Source organism: Equus caballus, chromosome 20 (assembly GCF_041296265.1).
Source record: "Equus caballus isolate H_3958 breed thoroughbred chromosome 20, TB-T2T, whole genome shotgun sequence".
Classification (NCBI taxonomy): Eukaryota; Metazoa; Chordata; class Mammalia; order Perissodactyla; family Equidae; genus Equus; species Equus caballus.
The window spans coordinates 34,597,941-34,618,993 of record NC_091703.1 but is presented as its reverse complement, the minus strand read 5'-3'; positions in this window follow the sequence as shown (position 1 = coordinate 34,618,993).

Here is a 21,053-nt window from a genome sequence, read left to right as displayed (position 1 = left end):
GGCCGTCTTCTCACTGCTCACATGGTGGAAGGGGCTGGGGAGTGCTGTGGGATCTTTTTTATAAGGACACTAATCCCATTCATGATCTGATCACCTCCCAAATGCCACACCTCCAAATACCATCACATTTTGAATAGGTTTCAACATGTAAATTTTTGGGGGAACACAAACATTCAGTCTATAGCACCTCTGCAGTCCTGGGTCAGTCATCAGGGTGGAAATGAGATTTGGGGCTGGGCCTACAGAGCTAAGTTTAGAGGTTGGCGGTGGCAGAGAGCAGGGCCAGAGGCTTCCATTTGGAGGATCTGGGTGGTTGTGTCACCAGAATGGAGAGATGGGATCCCAGAGTCCTTCAGCAGCAAGCTGTGGAGGGTGCAGGACTGCTACTGGGAAATGGGTATTTGGTTTCCTGGGTCCTGTTGCTGAGGTCCTTGTAGTCCCACTATATGTTCATCACATGGTCCTCAGGGGCCCCAGGCCTGGTGCAGAGGCTCTGGTTGTCATAGGGGAGGCAGGGACAACTCAAGGCTGTAGAAACTGGCTGTTCTGGGCTTGGCTCAAACATGGCCGTCATCTCCTAGTGCAGGGATTGAGAGCCTGGAAATCCTGGGAATTTGGGACCAGGGTTGGTCCCTACAAGGGTGGCACAGGCAGCTGTCCTTTGCTCTCTATGGTCCAGTACCCAGAAAACCCTCTCCAAATACAACCCAACAAGTGTCCCGTAGGCCAGCCCTTCACATGCCCCTCCCTTCCTTGGCTCCTTCTCCTCTCCTTATAACCTTTACCCGTCTGATGTCCTTATTTCTGCTCTGTCCTCACTTCCCCAGGAACATCGTCTCCTTCCTGGACCTAATACTGTAGGGTCTTCTCTCCCTGACCCCCATCCCATTTTCTGAGGCTCACCGGATGGAGTCCAGCCCCAGAGGCAGCAGCAGGAACAAATTATAAGGACTCCGGAGTCCTAGGTCCTGTTCCAGGAGACTGAGGGCACCCAGTTTGTGGGGCCCATCCCATACCTCAGAACCAGCTCTTATGGCCTGGAGACCTCACTGTGCCCCGAGACAGAATTTATGTTGATTTAAGAAACATCTATGTCAGTGTGGATTTTGAGAAACACTTCACACCCTGAACCTGACACAGGAAAGGGTCGCTCCCTTGTATGCAGTCCCCTGTCCTGCTACTGGGGGTCCAGGGAGACCCTGGAGAGATCCTGGCTGAGCAGGAGAAAGGGGAGCTGGGTCTTCTGTCATCATCCCTGTGGCCACACGGGGGCGCCACTGCTCTGCTTTCAGATTGTGATTGACCTGCCTGGGAGGGTCTGAGCTGTAAACTGGTCAGATAAGTCTGCCCTTGAGGCTGGGCATCAGTGGGGAGAAGAAACTTCTGAGCAACCCTGGACTCTACAGGTGTCAAGACTATACCCTGTGGGGCACAAAACCATATACCATATAGGAACACTTTACCCAGAAACCACAGAATACATATATTTTTAAAGTGCTTACAGTACATTCAATAAGAGATCATATGTTGAGACACAAAACAAGTAACAATAAATTTCAAAGATTTAAATCATACAGAGTATGTTCTCTGGCCAAAATTTCGTTAGAAATAGAAAGATATTTGGGAAATCAAACAAGTATTTGAAGATTGAAAACACCCTTCTAAATAACCCATGGGTGAAAGAAGATAACACAAGGCAAATTAGAGAACATGTTAAACTGAATGATAATGGAAATATATTTTTCAAAAATTATGGGATACTATTTCAAGACTTTCTATAAATGACAGCAATTAAGACAGTGTGATGTTGACAATAGGGTAGAACATAGACCAATACAATGGAGAGGCCAGGAATAGACCTATGCAGATATAGTCAACTGAGTTTGAATACAGGTGCAAAGGTCATCAGAGAAGAAGGGATACTCTTTCTAACAAATGGTCCTGAGATAATTGGACATCCACATACAAAAATAACCTAAACAATAGTTGATTGTATATGAAATATTGACTCGAAATGGACCATAGACCTAAATGTAAAATGAAAGGCCATGAAAATTCTAGGAGAACATAAAGGAGAAACTCTACTTTGAGTTTGGTGTTGAGTTTTTAGATAAAACATCAGAAGTCCAATCCATGAGAAAAAAATAATATCTTGGACTTTATCAAAATTTAAAACTTTTTACTCTACAAAAGACACTATGAAGAGAATGAAAGGATAAGACAGACTGAGAGAAAATGTTTGGAAGTCAGACATGATAAAGGACTTATAACCAAAATATATAAAGAAAATTAACACTTGACAATTGAAAACAAAAATGCCCAATTTAATAAGGGACTGAAAGACAGATCTTCACCAAAGAAGATACGTGGGTGGCAAATAAACACGTGGAAATTTGCCTAATATTATATGTCATTAAGAAAATACAAATTAAAGCCATGATGAGATATACCACACAACTAGAATAGCTTAAAAAAAATTTCATGACAATAAAATTGCTAGCAAGGACACAGACACCAGGAACTCTCATTCATTGCTGACGAGAATGAAAAATGGTAAAGCCAATTTGGAAGACAGGAAGTTTGTCATAAAGTTAAACATCCACCTACTATGCGGCCCAGCAATTGCACTGCTAGATATTTACCCCAGTGAATTGAAAACTTACTTCCACAGAACAACTGCAGTGAATCTTTATAGCAACTTTACTCATAACCATTAAAAACTGTAAACAATCAAGATACCCTTCGAGAGTGGAAGGATAAACAAGGGCAGTACACCATAAACTGGAATACTTTTCAGTGATCAAAAGAAAATGAACTATTCGTGCATGCAGCAACCTGATGAATTTGGTTTGGTTTGGGTTTGTCAAGACTTTCAAGAGGAGTTTTAGATTCACAGCAAAATTAAGAGGAAGGTACAGAGATTCCCCATGTACCCTCTACTCCCACATGTGCACAGCTTCAGCTATCAACATCTCTCACTCGAGCAGTGCAAATGTTACTGATGAACCCACATTGACACATCATATTCACGCAAAGTCCACAGTTTACACTAGGGTTGATTCTTGGTGGTATACAGTCTATGGGTTTGGACGAATATATACTGACATATGTCCATCATTATGATATCATGTAGAGTATTTTCACTGCCCTAAAAATCCTCTGTGCTCCACCTATTCAACCCTATGCTCTAGCCTAGTCGTAGCCTCTGGCAACCACTGATCTTTTTATTGTCTTCATAGTTTTTCTTTTCTAAGATGTCATAGAGTTGGAATCATGCAGTGTGTAGCCTTTTCAGATTGACTTTTTTTTTTTTAAAGATTTTATTTTTTCCTTTTTCTCCCCAAAGCCCCCCGGTACATAGTTGTGTATTCTTCGTTGTGGGTTCTTCTAGTTGTGGCATGTGGGACGCTGCCTCAGTGTGGTCTGATGAGCAGTGCCATGTCCGCGCCCAGGATTCGAACCAACGAAACACTGGGCCGCCTGCAGTGGAGAGCGCGAACTTAACCACTCGGCCACGGGGCCAGCCCCTCAGATTGACTTTTTTCACTTAGTAATATGCATTTAAGGTTCCTTCATGTCTTTTCATGGCTTAATAGCTCATTTCTTTCTAGTGCTGAATAATATTCCACTGTCTGGATGTACCACAGTTTGTTTATTCATTCACCTACTGGAAGACATCATGGATGCTTCAAAGTTTTAGCAATTCTGAATAAAGCTGCTATAAATACTTGTGTACACGTTTTTATGTGGACATAAGTTTTCAACTCCTTTGGGTACATACCAAGGAGTGTGATTGCTAGATTGTACAGTAAGAGTATGTTTCCTTTTTTAAGAAACCACCAACTGTCTTCCAATGTTTCAATGCTACACCATTTTGCATTCCCACCAGCAGTGAATGAGAATTCCTGTTGTCCCACACCTTCACCAACATTCGGTTTCGTCAGTGTTGGGATTTTGGCCATTCTAATAGGTGTGTAGTGGTACCTCATTGTTTTAATTTGCATTTCCCTGATAAGATATGATGTGGAGCATCTTTTCATATGCTTATTTGCCACCTGTATATCTTCCTTGATAAGGGATCACTGATAGGTATCCTTAACTCATTTTTCAATTGAGTTGTCTGTTTTCTTGCAATTGAATTTTAAGACTTCTTTGTATATTATGGATAACAGACTTTTATCAGATGTATTTTTTGCAAATAGTTTTGCCGAGTCTTGGCTTGTCTTCTCATTCTCCTGACATTGTCTTTTACAGAGCAGAAGCTTTTAATTTTAATGAAGTCCAGTTTATCAATTACTTCCTTCATGGATTGTGCCTTTGGTATTGTGTCTAAGAAGTCATCACCATGTCCAATGTCATCTAGGTTTTCCCCTATGTTATCTTCTAGGGGTTTTATCGTTTTGAGTTTTAAATTTAGGACAATAACTCAAAAAATTAATTTTGAGTTAATTTTTGTGAAGGGTGTAAGATCTATGTCTAGATTCATTTTCTTCCATATGGATGTCATCCAGTTGTTCCAGCGCAAATTGTTGAAAAGACTATCTTTGCTCCATTGCATTGCTATTTGTCAATGATTGGTAGTCTATATTTATGTGTGTGTATTGTGGGCTCTCTATTCTGTTACAGTGATTATTTGTCTGTTCTTTCACAAGTACTACACTGCCTTGATTACTGTAGCTTTACCATAAGTCTTGAAGTTGGGTAGTGTCATTTCTCCAAATCTGTTCTTCTCCCTCAATATTGTGTTGGCTATTAGTATATCTTGCCTCTCCATATAATCTTTAGAATCATTTTGTTGATAACCACTAAATAACTTGCTGAGATTTTGATTGGGATTGCATTGAATCTATACCTCAATTTGGGAAGAACTGACATCTTGACAAATTGGGAATATTGACATCTTCCTATCCATGAACATGGAATACTTCTCCATTTATTTAGTTCTTCTTTGATTTCTTTCATCAGAGTTTTATAATTTTTCTCATATAGGTCATATACATATTTTGTTAGATTTATACCAAAGTATTTCATTTTGGGGGGATGCTAATGTAAATAGTGTTGGGTTTTTTATTTCAAATTCCAGTGTTCATGCTGCTCTAAAGGAAAGCAATTCACTTTTAATACAGAAATCAGTTGCATTTCTCTACACCAAAAACAAAATATGTGAAAAAGAAATGATGAAAGCAATCGAGTTTACAATAGGAAGTGAAAAATCTGTATACTGAAAACTATAAGATTTTGATGAAAACAAATAGACATCACTAATAAATTGAAAGATATCCCATGTTCCTGGATTGTAACAATTACTAGTGTTAAAATGTCTATATCACCCAAAAGCCATCTACAGAGTCAATGTAATCCCTACCAAAATTCCAAAATTCTATTCACAGAAATAGCACAATCTTAAAATTTGTATGGAACCCCAAAAGACACCAAATAGTCAAAGCAATCCTGAGAAAAAAAGAACAAAGCTGTAGGCATCACACTTCATGATTTCAAACTATATTACAAAGCTATAGTAATCAAGAGAGTATGGGACTGGCATAACAACAGACACAGACTAATGGAACAGAATCAAGAGCCCAGATGTAAACTGTCGCATGTGTATACGACCAACTCATATTTGATAAGAGAGCCAAGAATGCTTGATGGCGAAAGGATAGTCTCTCTAATGAATAATGTTGGAAAACTTGAATAGTCACACGCAGAAGAATAAAATTGGATCCTTACATTACACCACCCACAAAAATTAACTCAAAATGGATTAAAGAATTAAACATAAGACCTCAAATTGTAAATTAGAAGACAACATAGAAAAAAAGTTTCTTAACATTGGTCTTGGTAATGATTTTTTGAATATGACAACAAAAGCAAAAATAAATAAGTGGGACTGCCTCAAACTGGAGGTTTCTGCACAGCAAAAGAAACAATCAACAGGGGCTGGCCCCGTGGCCGAGTGGTTAAGTTCGCGCGCTCCGCTGCAGGCGGCCCAGTGTTTCGTTAGTTCGAATCCTGGGCGCGGACATGGCACTGCTCATCAGACCACGCTGAGGCAGCGTCCCACATGCCACAACTAGAAGAACCCACAACGAAGAATACACAACTATGTACCGGGGGGCTTTGGGGAGAAAAAGGAAAAAATAAAATCTTTTAAAAAAAAAAAAGAAACAATCAACAAAACGAAAAAGGCAACCTACGGAATGGGAGAAAATATTTGCAAACCATTTATTTGATAAGGGGTTAATATCAAAAGTATATCAAGAATTCATACAACTCAATAGCAAAAAGGAAAAAAAAACCAATCAGGTTAGAAAATCAGCAGAGAACTTGAATAGACATTTTTCTAAGGGACAAAAATGGCCAACAGGTATTTGAAAAGATGCTGAACATCACTAATCATAAGGGAAATGCAGATCCAAACCACAATGACATACCACCTCACATCTGTTAGAATGGCTGTTGTCAAAAAGACAAGAGATAAGATGGTGTGGATGTGGGCAAAAGGGAACCCTTGTGCACTGTTGATGAGATTATAAATTGGTACAGCTACTATGGAAAACAGTATGAAGGTCCCTCAAAAAATTAAAAACAAAACTAACATATCATCCAACAGTCCTACTTCTGGGTATATATCCAAAGGAAATGAAATCAGGATCTCAAAGAGATTTCTACACTCCCATGTTCATTGCAGCATCATTCATAATAGCCAAGATATGGAAACAGCCTAAGTGTCCCTCTATGGATGATTGGATAAAGAAGATGTGGCATATATATACATATATATATATATACACACACACATGTATACACACACACAGGAATATTATTATTTGGCCATGAGAAAGAAGGAAATCCTGCCCTTTGCCACAACATGGATGGACCTTGAGGGAGTTATGCTAAATGAAATGGCATACAGAGAAAGACAAATACTTTATGATCTCACTTACATGGGTAATCTTAAAAAGCCAAACTCAGGGGACCAGCCCTGTGGCTGAGGGTTAAGTTCGCACATCCGCTTTGGTGGCCCAGAGTTTCACCAGTTCAGATCCTGGAGCCGGACATGGTGCCGCTCTTCAGGCCATGCTGAGGCGGCATCCCACACAACACAAGCAGAAGGACCTACACTAGAACACACAACTATGTACTGGGGGGCTTTGGAGAGAAGAAGGAGGAGAAACAAAAAAAGATTGGCAACATATTAGCACAGGTGTCAATCTTTAAAAAAAAAAAAACAAAATGAACAAAACTGCCAAACTCAGAAACAAAGAGTAGAATGGTGGTTGCCAGGGGGTGGGGTTGGGTGGGGAAAATGTGGAGATGTTGGTGAAGGGCACAAACTTCCAGTTAGAAGATGAATAAGTTCTGAGGATCTAATGTGCAGCAAGGTGATTATAGTTCACAATACTGTATTATATACGTGAAAGTTGCTAAGAGAGTAAATTAAATGTTCTCAATACCAAAAAAATAAATGCTAATTATGTCAGGTGATGGAGGTGTTAACTAACCCTATTGTGGCAATCATTTTGCAACATATACGTATATCAAATTATCCTGTGGTACACCTTAAACTCACAGGATAGTATGTCAGTTATATCTCGATAAAGCTGGGGAAGAAAAGATCTCCCTTCTAAGATGAAGGATAAGTTGTTGCATCTTGTCCCTCCTACAACCAAAAAGGAGCACAATGCCTAGTGGGCCTCTTTGGATTTTGGAGGTAACCTATTTCTCATTTGGGTGTGTTATTCTGGCCCATTTATGGAGTGACCTGAAAAGCTGCTAGTTTTGAACAAGAGATGGCTCTGCAACAGGCCCAGGCTACTCTGCTTGAAGTGTCAGTAGCAGATACAGACGCTGCTTGGAGCCTTTGGCAGGCCCCTATGGGTGAAGCACAGTGCAGGCCCTTAGGATCTCGGAGCAAAGCCGTGCCATCCTCTACAAATAAATACTCTCCTTTTTGAGAAACATCTTTTGGCCTGCTACTGTGCCTTAGTAGAAACTGAACAGAGAATCATGGGCCACCAAGTTACCATGCAACCTGAGTTACCCATCATGAACTAGGTATTATCTGACCCACCAAATCATAACATCAGGTGTGTATGGTAGCACTCTATCATCAAATAGAAGTGGTATATACTTTGGTGGCCCCGACCAGGCCCTAAAGGCACAAGTAAGTTAAATGAAGAAGTGGTCCAAACAGCTATGGTCCCCACTACCTTCTATAGTCCTGCTACACTACCTTCTCTGTCCTAGCCTGCACCTATAGCTTGATGGGGAGTTCCCTACAATCAGTTGACAGAGGAAGAGAAGACTCAGGCCTGGTTTGTAGATGGTTCTGCACAATATGCAGACACCACCTGAAAGTGGACAGCTGCAGCACTTACAGCCCCTTTCTGGGACATCCCTGAAGGACAGCAGTGAAGAAAAATCCTCCCACAGGACAGAATTTCAGGAGTCACCTTGTTGTTCACTTGGAAGCAGAAATGGTCAGATGTGCAATTGTATACAAATTCATGGGCTATATTCAATGGTTTGCCTGGATGGGATGTGGAAGGAACATGATTGGAAAACTGGTGACAGGGAAATTTGAGGAAAAGGTATGTAGATAGACCTCTCTGAATTGGGTAAATAACATGAAGATATTTGTGTCCCATGTGAATGCTCACCAAAGGGTGACCTCAGGAGAGGAGGATTTTAATAATCAAGTGGATATGATGACCCATTCTGTGGACACCTGTCAACATTTTTCCCCAGTCACTCTCATAATTGTCCAGTGGGCTCATGAAGAAAGTGGCTATGGTGGCAGGGATGGAGGTTATGCATGGGCTCAGCAACATGGTTGCAACAACTTGCAGGGCTGGCTCAAGGTTCTCCAGATGGCTGTATGTCCTCTGAATCAGCATCCAATACATGGTGCTGTTTTCCCGTAGCCAGGATTCACAGGTCCAGGAACCAACTGGTGGAAATGGGAATGGCAACACTCACTACTACCGCTAGTGATTCCCCAGCAAAATTTTTACTTTCTGTTCCCACAACTTTATGCTCTACCGGACTAAAGGCCTTAGCTCCAGAAGGAGGAATGCTTCCACCAGGAGACACAACAGTGATTCCACTGAACTGGAAGCTAAGACTTCCATCTGGCCACTTTGGGCTCCTCATGCCTCTGAATCAACAGGCAAAGAATAGAGTTATGTGTTGTGTGAGGTGATTGGTCCTGACTGCCAAGGAGAAATTGGACTACTGTTGCACAATGGAGGTAAGAAAGGGTATGTCTGGAAAACAAGAGAACCCTTAGGGCATCTTTTAGTATTACCACACCCTGTGATTAAGGTCAATGGTAAAGTACAACCCAACTCAAGCAGGACTGCTAATGGCCTACACTCTTCAGGAATGAAGGTTTGGGTCACCCTATCAGGGAAAGGATTATAACTAGCTGAGATGCTTGCTGAAGGCAAAAGAAATACAGAGTGGATAATGGAAGAAGATAGTTACAATTACCAGCTATAACCATCTGACCAGTTAAAGAAACGAGGACTGTAATTGTCATTAGTATTTATTTATTTTGTTATGAATAATGAATGTGTGTGTATAATACCTTTGTTTTCTTCCTCTCTTATTCCCTTATCATGTAAGATAAGATGTATTGACTTTGTATCATAATATTTAAGTACCGTTAATTTTACGTTATAGTATTTACAAGGAGAAAACTAAACATCACCCAAGGACTTTACTTCCTCTTCTTTGGAAGAGGTTAGTATATTTTCAGTTGTACACAGGATACTTGAATCATATTAAGTGTAATGATGACTTTGTTATTGTCCTTATTTGGAGATTAAGCTTGGCTTAAGGAGATGCATAATAGTGCCAGGTTAACAAAGGATGTGCTTGTGATGATTAATTTTATATGGCAGCCTGACTGGGTCACAGTGTGCCAGATATTTGGCTAAACATTATTTCTGGGTGTATCTGTGAAGGTGTTTCCAGATGAGATTAGTATTTGAATCAGTGGACTCAGTAAAGGAGATTTCCCTTCCCAATATGGGTGGGCATCATCCAATCCATTAAGGGCCTGCATAGAAAAAAAAGTGGAGGAAGGGGGAATTCACCCTTTTTTGTGCCTGATCATAGGAGCTGGAACATTGGTCTTCTGCCCTCAGAAAGGGATTTTTTTTACGCCATCGGCTCCCCTCTTCTCAGGACTTTGGACTCAAGCTGAATTACATCACTGGCTTTCCTTGGTCTTCAGCTTGCAGATGGCAGAGTGTGGGACTTCTCAGCCTCCATAATCACATGAGCCAATTCCTTATATCATATTGTATAAATCTTATCAGTTCATATATATTCTATTGGTTCGGTTTCTTTGGAGAACCCTAATACGGATGATTATTAAGAAATGGAATGAATAAAACAAATATTGAAAATGTTAAAACAAAGGTCTTAATATAACAGTATTGAAAGTTGGGTGAGCCAAAAGGACGCTTGCTAGTTCTTCAGCATTAAAGGACCACAAAAAAGATGGCCCCATTTAACTCAGTTTTGAGGAATTTTAAAAGCAGGAAGACAAAGACCACAATGAGAACCCTGACCTGCAATAGTCAGGCAGTTTAATGAAGGTACATATGACTAAAGAGCCAGGGTAGTTTGGCTCAACCCTGCGAGGACCCAATGCCTTACACACAAGAGAGGGTACAATGGTCTAGGCTGGCTCCTTTACACAGGAGCCCCATGCACTGTGGCACCAAAACTCACTGGTGAAGAACTACCGTGGGCTACAATTAGATTGAGAGAGCACAGAAATTTAAGACTTGATAAGATTAAGGTGAAAATTTGGATGAAAATGAAATGTTTTAACAGGCTTCAAATGAAGAGGTTGTGTCTTCTTTATCTAAATGTTTTATGGGAATAGATATGTCTATCTGGGGATATGTGTGACTGGGGAATACTTTCCCTACCTAGTATTGTAAAACAGAAAACATATAAATCCACCCTCCAAGCAATATTAATTAGATATGCACAGTGGAAACCCAACAGGATAGAACAGAAACTGAAGCGCTGTGCAGACACACTCTCAATACAAAAACTGTGGAGAGCAGGTACTGGAGCTTATGGCAAAAGCTTCTGAGCGCCTCCCAGTGATGACTGTTGGTACTTTGAACTACAGAATTTCCTTTCAAGGGGCAGTTACTAGCTCTCTGCTGCACTTTATGAAACTACCCTTATGACTGAAAGATATAAAACAAACTTGAAACCTGAAATACCCATGTTGTCTTAGATAATGTAGGAGAAACACTCTGATGGAAAGGACAGTGCCCAGAAGAGTTCCATTAAAAAGCAGGCACAGTTTATACAGGATCATGCTACCAGGGGAATGAAAGGAGGATACATGCCTGAGCAGGGAGCCTCTATCTCCCTAGAACTGACTTTGGAACTGCATGAGGAGCTGCTGGATTCTATTATCATGGGGACAGTGTCCTATAAACAGTTCTCAACTGACCTGGAAAGAGCTGCTTGGTTTATGGATTTATGGTTTATGGTCTAGTGGTTAAGATTCGGCTCTCTCACTGCCGGGCCCCTGGTTTGTTTCCCTGTCAGGGGACCACACTACCCATTTGTCAGTTATCATACTGTGGCAGCTGTGTGTTGCTATGATGCTGAAAGCTGTGCCACTCGTATTTCAACTACCAGCAGGGTCACCCATAGTAGACAGGTTTCAGCAGAGCTTCCAGACTAAGACTAGGAAAAATGATCTGGCCACCCACTTCGGAAAAAATTGTCCATGAAAACCTTATGAATAGTCATGGAGCATTGTGAAATATAGCACCAGAAGATGAGAGGATGGCACACAAAAGACAGGCAGGGTTCTGCTCTACTGTAGACAAGGTTGCTAGGAGTCAGGTCAACTTGACAGCACTAACAACCACAAATTAAGATTAAGGCCCTTAAAATACAGAGATTATCCTGGTAGGGAGATTATCCTGGGTTATCTGGCTTGCCCAAGAAAATGGTGTGAATCCTTAAAAGCAGAGAATTTTTCTCTGGCTGATGTCAGAGAGACACTGCTGAAGAGATGCGGTAGAGGGGAAGTCAGAGAGGTCCCAAGTAGGAGAAGGACTGGGTGTGCCATAGGGGCCTATGTTGGAGGACCGAAGAGATCCTCTACGAGCTAAGAGTGGCTCCAGCTGACAGCCAGCAAGGAAATGGGGACCTTAGTCCTACCTCTGCAAGGAACTGAGTTCAGACAACAACCTGAATGAGCTTGAAGCGGATTCTCCCAGAGCCCCTAGTAAGGAACACAGACTTGCCAACACTCTGATCTTAGCTCAGTGAGAACACATTGGACTTGTAACCTACATAACAGTGAGATAATAAATAGGTGTTATTTAGAGTCACTAGGTTTGGGGTAATTTTTTATGGCAGTGATAGAAACCCACACAGCAGAGAAGATGCTCTCACACCCTGGCCTCTCACTTCCGTGAACTCTTCTTCTCCATGACCTTCTACTCTGCTCTCCCTGGGTCCTTACTTCCTTGTATCCCCTAGACCAACCATTGCCAATAACCCAGCCCTTCCATAGTCTCCATTTCATGCTTCCCACTCTCTGATGTTCATATCTCCTACTCATCTCCTTGCAGGGTAGCCAAAGCTCTGGAAACACTGATACTATTATTTTATCATATATTTATCATATATTGCCCCAGAAATCACACTGATACCCATAGCATCAATCATGTCCCCCTATTACAGTGGGGCATACAGAGGCCAGGTAATAAATGGAATCCTGGACAAAGTGTGGCTCAGAATGGGAGCCCTGGGTCCACGGACCCACCCGGCAATCATCCCCGTTCCACGAGTGCATAATTGGCATTGATATGCTTGAAAGTTGGAGTAACCTCCACACTGGGTCCCTGGTCTGTGGAATAAGGGGTCTCTTTGTGCTGAAGGCCAAAGGAAATCTCTGAAACTGGCCCCATCTTGGTCAAATCAGAAATGATACTGTGTCCCAGGGCAGGTATTGTGGAGGTTTTGCAGGTATTGTAGGAGTTAGCACCCCCATTAGAGACCTGATGGATGCAGGGACCATCGTGGTGTTGCCTATTATCTCCAGTTAATTCAGCAATCTGTCCCTGCAGGAGCCTGATGTGGTCTAAAGGATGCATGAGCTACTTCAGACTCAACCAAGTAGTGGTCCTGATGCTGCTGCTCTGCTGGATGTGATGTCACTGCTAGAGCAGGTTAGTAAGGCCTCAGGCACAAGGTACATGGCTGTAGATTTGATGACCGCAGTCTGTTTTATTCAGTTAGAAAAGTGGAGGTGGAATTTTTAGCATGCATGTGGAAGAAGCAACAACATTTATTTATAGTTTATCTCAGAGTGCCTTTAATTCTCCTGCCCTCTGTAATATAGTCTTAAGTGATCTGGACCTCCTGGACATCCTGTAGAATATCACATTAGTTCATTTAATTTACAACCTCATGTTTATTGGGATGGGTGAGTATGCTGGAGGCCTTGGTCAAACAGGTGCACTCCAGGAAGTAGAAGATAAAGCTGATGGAGACTCAGGGAGTGGCCGCTTCAGTTCAGTTCTAGAGGTTCAGCGGTTAGGAGTGTGGAGGGATGTCCCCTCCAACGTAAAAGACAAACTGTGCATCTTGCATCCCTCACTGCAAAGAAGGAAGCACACTGCCTGGTAGGCTTTTTTGGTTTCTGACATCACATTCCACATCTAGGTACATTGTTTGGCCCATATTCTAGGTGACATAGAAGGATGCCAACTTCAAGTGGGGCTTGGACATGAAAGGACACTGCAGTAGATCCAGGGCATGTTGCAATAAGACACTATTGATCAAACTCAATGGTGTTGGAGATGTCAGTGATGGGAAAAAATGCCATGTGGAGCTAGAGGCAAATAACAGTGGGAGAATCACATACTGGCCCCTGGGCTTCTTTTTTGCTTTTGAGGAAGATAAGCCCTGCACTAATATCTGCTGCCAATCCTCCTCTTTTGCCAAGGAAGATTGGCCCTGAGCTAACATCAGTGCCCATCTCCCTCCATTTGATATGTGGGACACCTACCACAGCATGGCTTGATAAGTGGAGCATAGATCCGCACCTGGGCTCCAAACTGGCGAACACCAGGCCTCTGATGCGGAGTGTGTGGCCTCAACTGCTATACCACTGGGCTGGCCCCTGACCCCGGGATTTTGAAGGAAGGCCATGCCATCCACAGCAGAGAAATATACCCCCTTTTGGAGGAAACTTTAGGTGTGTTACTGGGTCTTTTTAAGAGAGAATGCTTGACCATGGGACACCAAGCACCCAGGTGATTAAAAATGACCATATGCACTAGGTTCTGCATAACCCACTAAGGCATCAATTGGGCAAGCCCACAGCAGCCCATCCTAAGATGAAAATGATACATCTGTGGTTAAGCCTGAATCACATGTTCCACCCCCTGAAAACACCTACCCCTGAAGAGGCACTGAACAACCAAGAAGATAAATGGACGTTAGCCAGCCTCCATCACTGGTCAACCCAGGATTGACAGGTTAGGTGCATGAACGGAGTGACGAAGATGGCAGAGATGAGACTCCATACGGGTCCAGTAGCACTGATTCACACTTATGAAGGCTGTTCTGGCTACTGCCACCTCTGAATGTCCATTTCGTCAGCATTAGACTAATACTGGGCCCTAATCTAGCGTTTTTTCTTTAGGTGTCCAACTAGCTACCAAATGAGAATTTGACTAGAGCAAGATTGTTCCATCCTGGGAGGGTCAGAGGTTCCTCCCCACAGGGACGGATACCTGTTTTATGTGTGGCTTTCCTTCCCTGTCCCCAGAACTTCAGCCAGCACCACTATGGGGGCTATTGAAATGTTGGATCCACAGGCTTGGAACTGCTCTAGCACAGTATCCAAGAGAGGGACTTACCTCACAGTGAAGGAGGTGCAGGATGGGCCATGACCACGGGATCCACTGCACCATCCAGGGTCTGCCAGCCACACAGAACTCTGGACAGGCCTGCTGAAGGCACGTCTGACGCACCAGCTTTGAGGAAAAGCCCTGTAGGGATGGGGTTACGTCTTTTAGTACACAGTGTATTTCTTAAATAAGAGACCTCTATTTGGTGCCCTGTTTTCAGTAGGAATAGACTGTGGGTCCAGGATCAAGGATGGAAGCAGGTGTGGCCTTACTTACCATCACTTCCAATCATCCACTGGAGGATTTTGTACTTCCTGTATTCACAACTCTGGTCTCTGCAGAGTAGGAGATCCTGGTTCCCAGAAGGGGGCACTCTTGAAAGGGGACATGACAAAGGTCCCATTGAACTATGTATTATGATTGTCACTAGGGAAGTTGGACTCCATGTGCCCGGAGACCATTACTCAAGGGAGAAGTAATTGACCCTGATCTGCAAGAGGGGGTGCGGCTGTGTCACACTTGGAGGCAGGAGCAATATGTGTGGCACCCGGGTGATAGACTTGGGCACCTCATATTTCCCCCTTGCTCCACTGTAACTGTGACTGGACATGTGCAGCAACCCCGTCTGAGAAGGGTTTGGGTTCCAAGGACCCAGACCCCTCAAGTATGAAGAGTCATATTAAGTTACATCCTCCAGGTAAGCCACAAGGACCCCCACTCCTGTGCTTTGAAATCAGTGGCAGCATTTGTGCAGAGACCCTACTTCCCATGGCTGTTCCCAGAATGACTGGTCACAGCAGGGAAACTAAGGCAGCCATTCCTGGGAGATGTGGGGCTCCTCTGATGGCTGAATTTGGGTTCAGGACTCCCTACGGCTTTGCTCACCTGCACTTAGTTTGCCTGGTGGTCCAAGATACCTACAACAAACCTTCTGTCCTGACCATCACTTGGGGTCAGACTTGCATCTTTGTCTGCTGCCCTTCCTGGTGTTTTCCGGCTCCCTCTCCATATTCTCTGACAGATGTTTTCTCTAATAAAATTTAATCCCATCTTGATGTCTGCTTCTTGGAGGACTTGGACTAACAAAACCATTTTAATCTGTATACCAACGACCTATTACTTATTCCATCTTGTAAAATCCTTCTCTTTACCCAACTTCTCCCACCGGCATCTGCTCAGTTTTGCTTGTGCTTGTATTACCTTTTTGAGGTAATAGACGTTTGTTGTTTTAAGCCACTAAATTCTGAGGTAGTTTGTTACCCAGCAATAGATAACTAGTAACTCTCTCTTACACTTCTATTAGTCTATCTCTCCTGTATTTCTTTGCACATGGGAATATTCTCTCTCCTCACTGTTTCCAATTCCTCTCCTGTTCTCTCTTTTATTTTCTTTTGTCTTTTCTCCTCTCTTGCCTCCCTCTCTCCTTCCTTCCTCCATTTTTCTTTATTATTATGGAAAAATCCAAACAAATAAAATGACACTTATGTGGTTATGCTGAAAGGAAGCCTTGTCTGGACCTATATGCTAAAAGTATAATGTCAAAGTATATGGAATAAAAGTAAATAAAGTTACTAACAGAATCTGAAAAAAAAATGCCTGGGTGATTCTTCAGCCAAGGCAGTGGCTTTCAACTCTTAATTTCTTCCCTTTAGCTGAGCTTTTTATTTTAGAACAAACAACTCAGGAACACGAACTCTTACACATTCCTGGTAAAAGTTTAAATTGGAGCAAGCACTTTGGAAATCAAATTAGCATTATCTAGTATGGTTAAAGTACCCACCCGATATAACCCAGCAATCCCACTCCTGATCATACGCTCTGGGGAATTTCTTGCCTATGTGTCCCAGGAGAGAAGTACACTAGTGTTTACAGTGAAAACTAGAATAACTACATATGCATCAATAGCAAAATAGCAAAATTGTGGTGTCATAAAATGTAAGACTTCAGCAGTAGAATTGAATGAATGACAGCCTCACACATGAGGGATAACTCTCCTACATAAATCTGAGTCACAGAAGAATCCATGCAGTATGAGTTCACTGTACAGGAAGTTCAAAACCAGGCAAAACTAAATACTATTTGGTTTGGGGATATATATACTTACTGTAAAATCTTTAGAGAGACCCAAGGGAATAGTAAACACAAGACCAGAATAGAGGTTACATCTAGGGGATGGGATTAGGGAGGTGCCCACTGGGGCTTCATAGGTTCTGTTTCTTACACTAGTGGTGGGTGCCCAGGTATTTACTTGGTCATAACTCTGTAAACTGGCATTTTTCAAACTGCAGCTGTGAACCCTTCCTGGTTATTTATTTTGTGTGAGGAAGATTGGCCGTGAAGTAACATCTGTTGCCAATCTTACTCTTTTTGCTTGAGGAATATTGTCCCTGAGCTAATATCTGTGCCAATTGCTATTTTATGTGAGGTGCTACCACAGTGTGGCTTGATGAACAGTGCTGGTCCATGCCCGGGAACTGAGCCCCTAAACCTTGGGCTGCCAAAGTGGAGCATGTGAACTTAACCACTATGCTACCAGGACGGCCCCCTGGTTAATTTTTTAAAAATGAAAGAGAAAAGAAAATAACAAGGTTCATTGCAAGAATTTTTAGCATAACTACCCACGTTGGAACAAAGGCACAGACAATGTCATCAGCCATGTGTGAGAGAAGGCTAGAATGTCATAAAAAATAGCATTGGCTAGAAATAGATCATTGGATGTTTTACTCACTGACATCCCTATAGATTTTCTGGTATACAATGTTCAATCTGATGTTAAGGTCATCTATCTTGAGAAGAATTTGATGTGTTACTTACATTTAACCTCACTTGACTGTATTAACTTCTTTTACAGAAGTGGAAAGCACATTGTGATCAATATAAATGAAACTGGAAAACTTCTAAAGGGATACCAGTGATAGAGCACAAAATGTGAATGGAAAACACAATAGAGGTGCTTAAAAAAAAATTTAGAGGCACAGATTAACAATGCTTTTTAGAATCACGTTGGTGTCCAAATCATTTCTACTGTTACCGTGCCAGGTTCGTTTTTGCCCACAACATGGAAAGCCGAACACGAAGATGATGAGATTGTAGCAGAGTGAGTGATTAATCACAAGGCAGCCATGTGAGGAAGTGAGAGCTTGAGTCTTAAATCTGCTTCCCTGAAAATAGGGACTCAGGGATATTTATGGGGTTGGGGGCAAGGTGGTCTGAAATGTGGAGATAGGTGATTGGATGTGAGGAGAGGTAAGGTAATTGATGATATGCACAAGCGTAGTCAGACTCCATGCCTCTTCATAGGATGCATGCTCACAAAATGGCAATGTGAGCACAATCTGAAGGTGGAGTTTTTAGCCTTTTGATGTCAACAGATCGCCTGTTGGACATCTGCATGGGCCCAGTCAGTGAGTTGGTGGTCTCAATTGGCCTGGAGTGGACAAAGGGGTTCTAATTCCTGAAAAACAGCTCAAACACCCATTACCATGGTGACCCAGGCTCCAAGGAGATGTTATCTATGGAAACTTAGTGGGAGTCAGACAGCTTATTGCCTAGACAGAACAGTTAACAATGGGTGGGTTAAACAGCTAAAAGTTATAATCAGTAATTGCAAAAACAAAAAAACCTTTAGTTCCTGGATACTTAATCATCAGTAGCTAACTCTTTGCCAGTTTCACTACCAAATCATTCCAAAACACATGAAAGATGTTAAATTTATTATAAGATGACAACTAAAAGCCACTTTTTAGAAAGCTTTCTTCCTAGATTGGAGTTAACCATTTCTGCCTACTCCATCCCACTGTGGGGGATCAGCATTCGCTACTCCAAAATGTATCTCTTTGGCATAAGGGTTATTTTTGGCTGGGTATTTTTTTTTTTTTAAACTGCAGACATGGGAAAAACTCTGAAAATCAAGTAGAAGTTATCCTTTGTAAGAGATATTTACATTTGTAAGGGAAATCTCCCTTTATAAAGATATCTCCCTCTCTGTACCAGGAAAAGGGCAAGATGACCTTATGTCTAGAAAATCTTACCAATGCAGAAGGCAAGGACTTAAATCTGCATAATAATTTTACTCTTGTTACTGTGCTTTTCTGGTAATCTCGTATAATTGACTCCCCCCACCCAAACAGCCTCCTTTGTCTTTAGCTGAAGATGATATTTAAGGTGACAGCCAGCCATTCTGGCTGAGTTACCCAGTTTTCCTGGGTTTCTCCTATGTATACATGCTGTTAAACTTGTTTGATTTTTCTCCTGTTATTCTGTCTTGTGTTGATTTAATTCGTAGCCCAGCCAGAAAAAACTAGAGTGGGTAGAGGAATCGTCTTCCTGCTCTTCAGTTTGGAGACTTGGATGGGATAAAATTTCACTGGCTGGTTGCTGCTCACTCCTGGACTACTGCAGCTGAGAGATCCTGGACCCCTGACAAGAGTGGCAGGAGATGAGTTCTTACCATGTCTGTCTCCTGGATCTCTGCCTGCAGGTTCCAATGGAAGCAAGAGTCTTGAGTTTGTTTCCTTCTCTAAATTTAGATTAGCAGGAGAAAATATTGGTGAAGCTAGCTTCTTGGACTCAGTGACTCTAGGATTTGGTTTGAGTACTCATTGGTTACTGATCATTTTCCTCCCAGAAATAGTCACTATTTTTCCTTGTCTCTTCCTTACTTTGTTGTTCATCATAAGACACAGGCATCTCTATAAGCCTGTTGTCTGGGAATATGCACATGACGTGAGAACTATTGCTGAGGGTATCTTAGAAGCCAAAAAGGCTGAAAATTTGGTGGGCATCAGTAGAGCAGTTAAGAGCCATTAGGGTGCTTGCCACCTCAAAAAGTCTCCTGTGAAAGGATAAGCTGGCTCATGGAACTAGGTAGATGCCAAAGGTCCCCTGCCAACTTCAAGAAAATATCTGTGCAACAGGGAGGTACTCTGTAAAACCATACACATTGTCACCAACTAGCTGCACCGAGAAACTCAAGGCTGGGTTTAGAAGCATTGAACTCTTTTTCCAAATTGTTCTTTTCCCTTTTGCTATGTTAAGGAGATGCAATTACCAACCACCCTGAACCAGACCAAGCCTCACCACAAGAGCTATCCTTAGGACCTTTGCCTCATTTTTACTGCTAAGGTCTCTTGGGGAGGAGCTTAGGCATTATCACCTAACCTGTAGTGTATGTGAAAGCATGTTTTACAACTGAGCCTGCGCAAGTGAATATCCACCTCTTCCTTTTGAATATTCATCCCCCATCTGAAATAAAAGGTCCCTGCTTTCCTTTGTTCAGGGATGCCATGACTGTGGAAATGATTGCTCATGGTCTCCTATTTCCTGCAAATATACCTTACTTTGTGAGACAACTTTCTTCTAGTAGAGAGTCTGATTTAACTCGCCAGGAGGCAAATCCACTTTGGTTTTGGTAACAACATTCCCCAAACCCATGGCACCTCCCTCCCAGGTATTAATTTGGCTCAGAGATACCCAAGGCTTAGCTAAAGCTGTCAATGTGCATGTTAGATGAGGTTTTTCCTTTTGTCTTGTTCTGTGTCTTGAGAGCTTGGCTTTGTGACCTCTGGTCTCCGCCATCCAGAGGATGCATGTACGGGCACGCATATTTGCACCAGTCAAGTAGACTGGGGTTCTGGGACACACTCTATTTGTCCGGCTGTGTCAGCTTTCAGGGGAGTTTGTCATAAGCTGTCCCAGCTGCTTTCATAAAGGGGCCTTTGTTGTCTCAATCTTCGCTGCTTATTGTACAATGATGGCCTTTTCTTTCTTTAACTATTTTTGGGAATAAACTTTCTGGATCTCTTTTAGGGACGGCTCTTGCCTCCACAGTTGAGCTTATTGGTATGAGTGGCTGTTAAGATCCTATTCATCGATGTAGCCAGATGATAGATCAATTAAATTGGAAAAACTTCTAAACTGGGAAAAAAATATGTGAGAGCTCTTATCATAATTGTTTTATTGGTACTTATAAAAAGTCCAAATTAAAAAAAGGAAATGCAAAAAAATATAATGACTAGCCTTAAGACCCTGGCTTAGGTTACAGTTAAATTGAGAAAATGTAAAAGTATAAGTGCTGATAAGATTATAAAGGTTGGCATGTTTGAGCTAATTTCATATAGAGAGGTTATATCAACT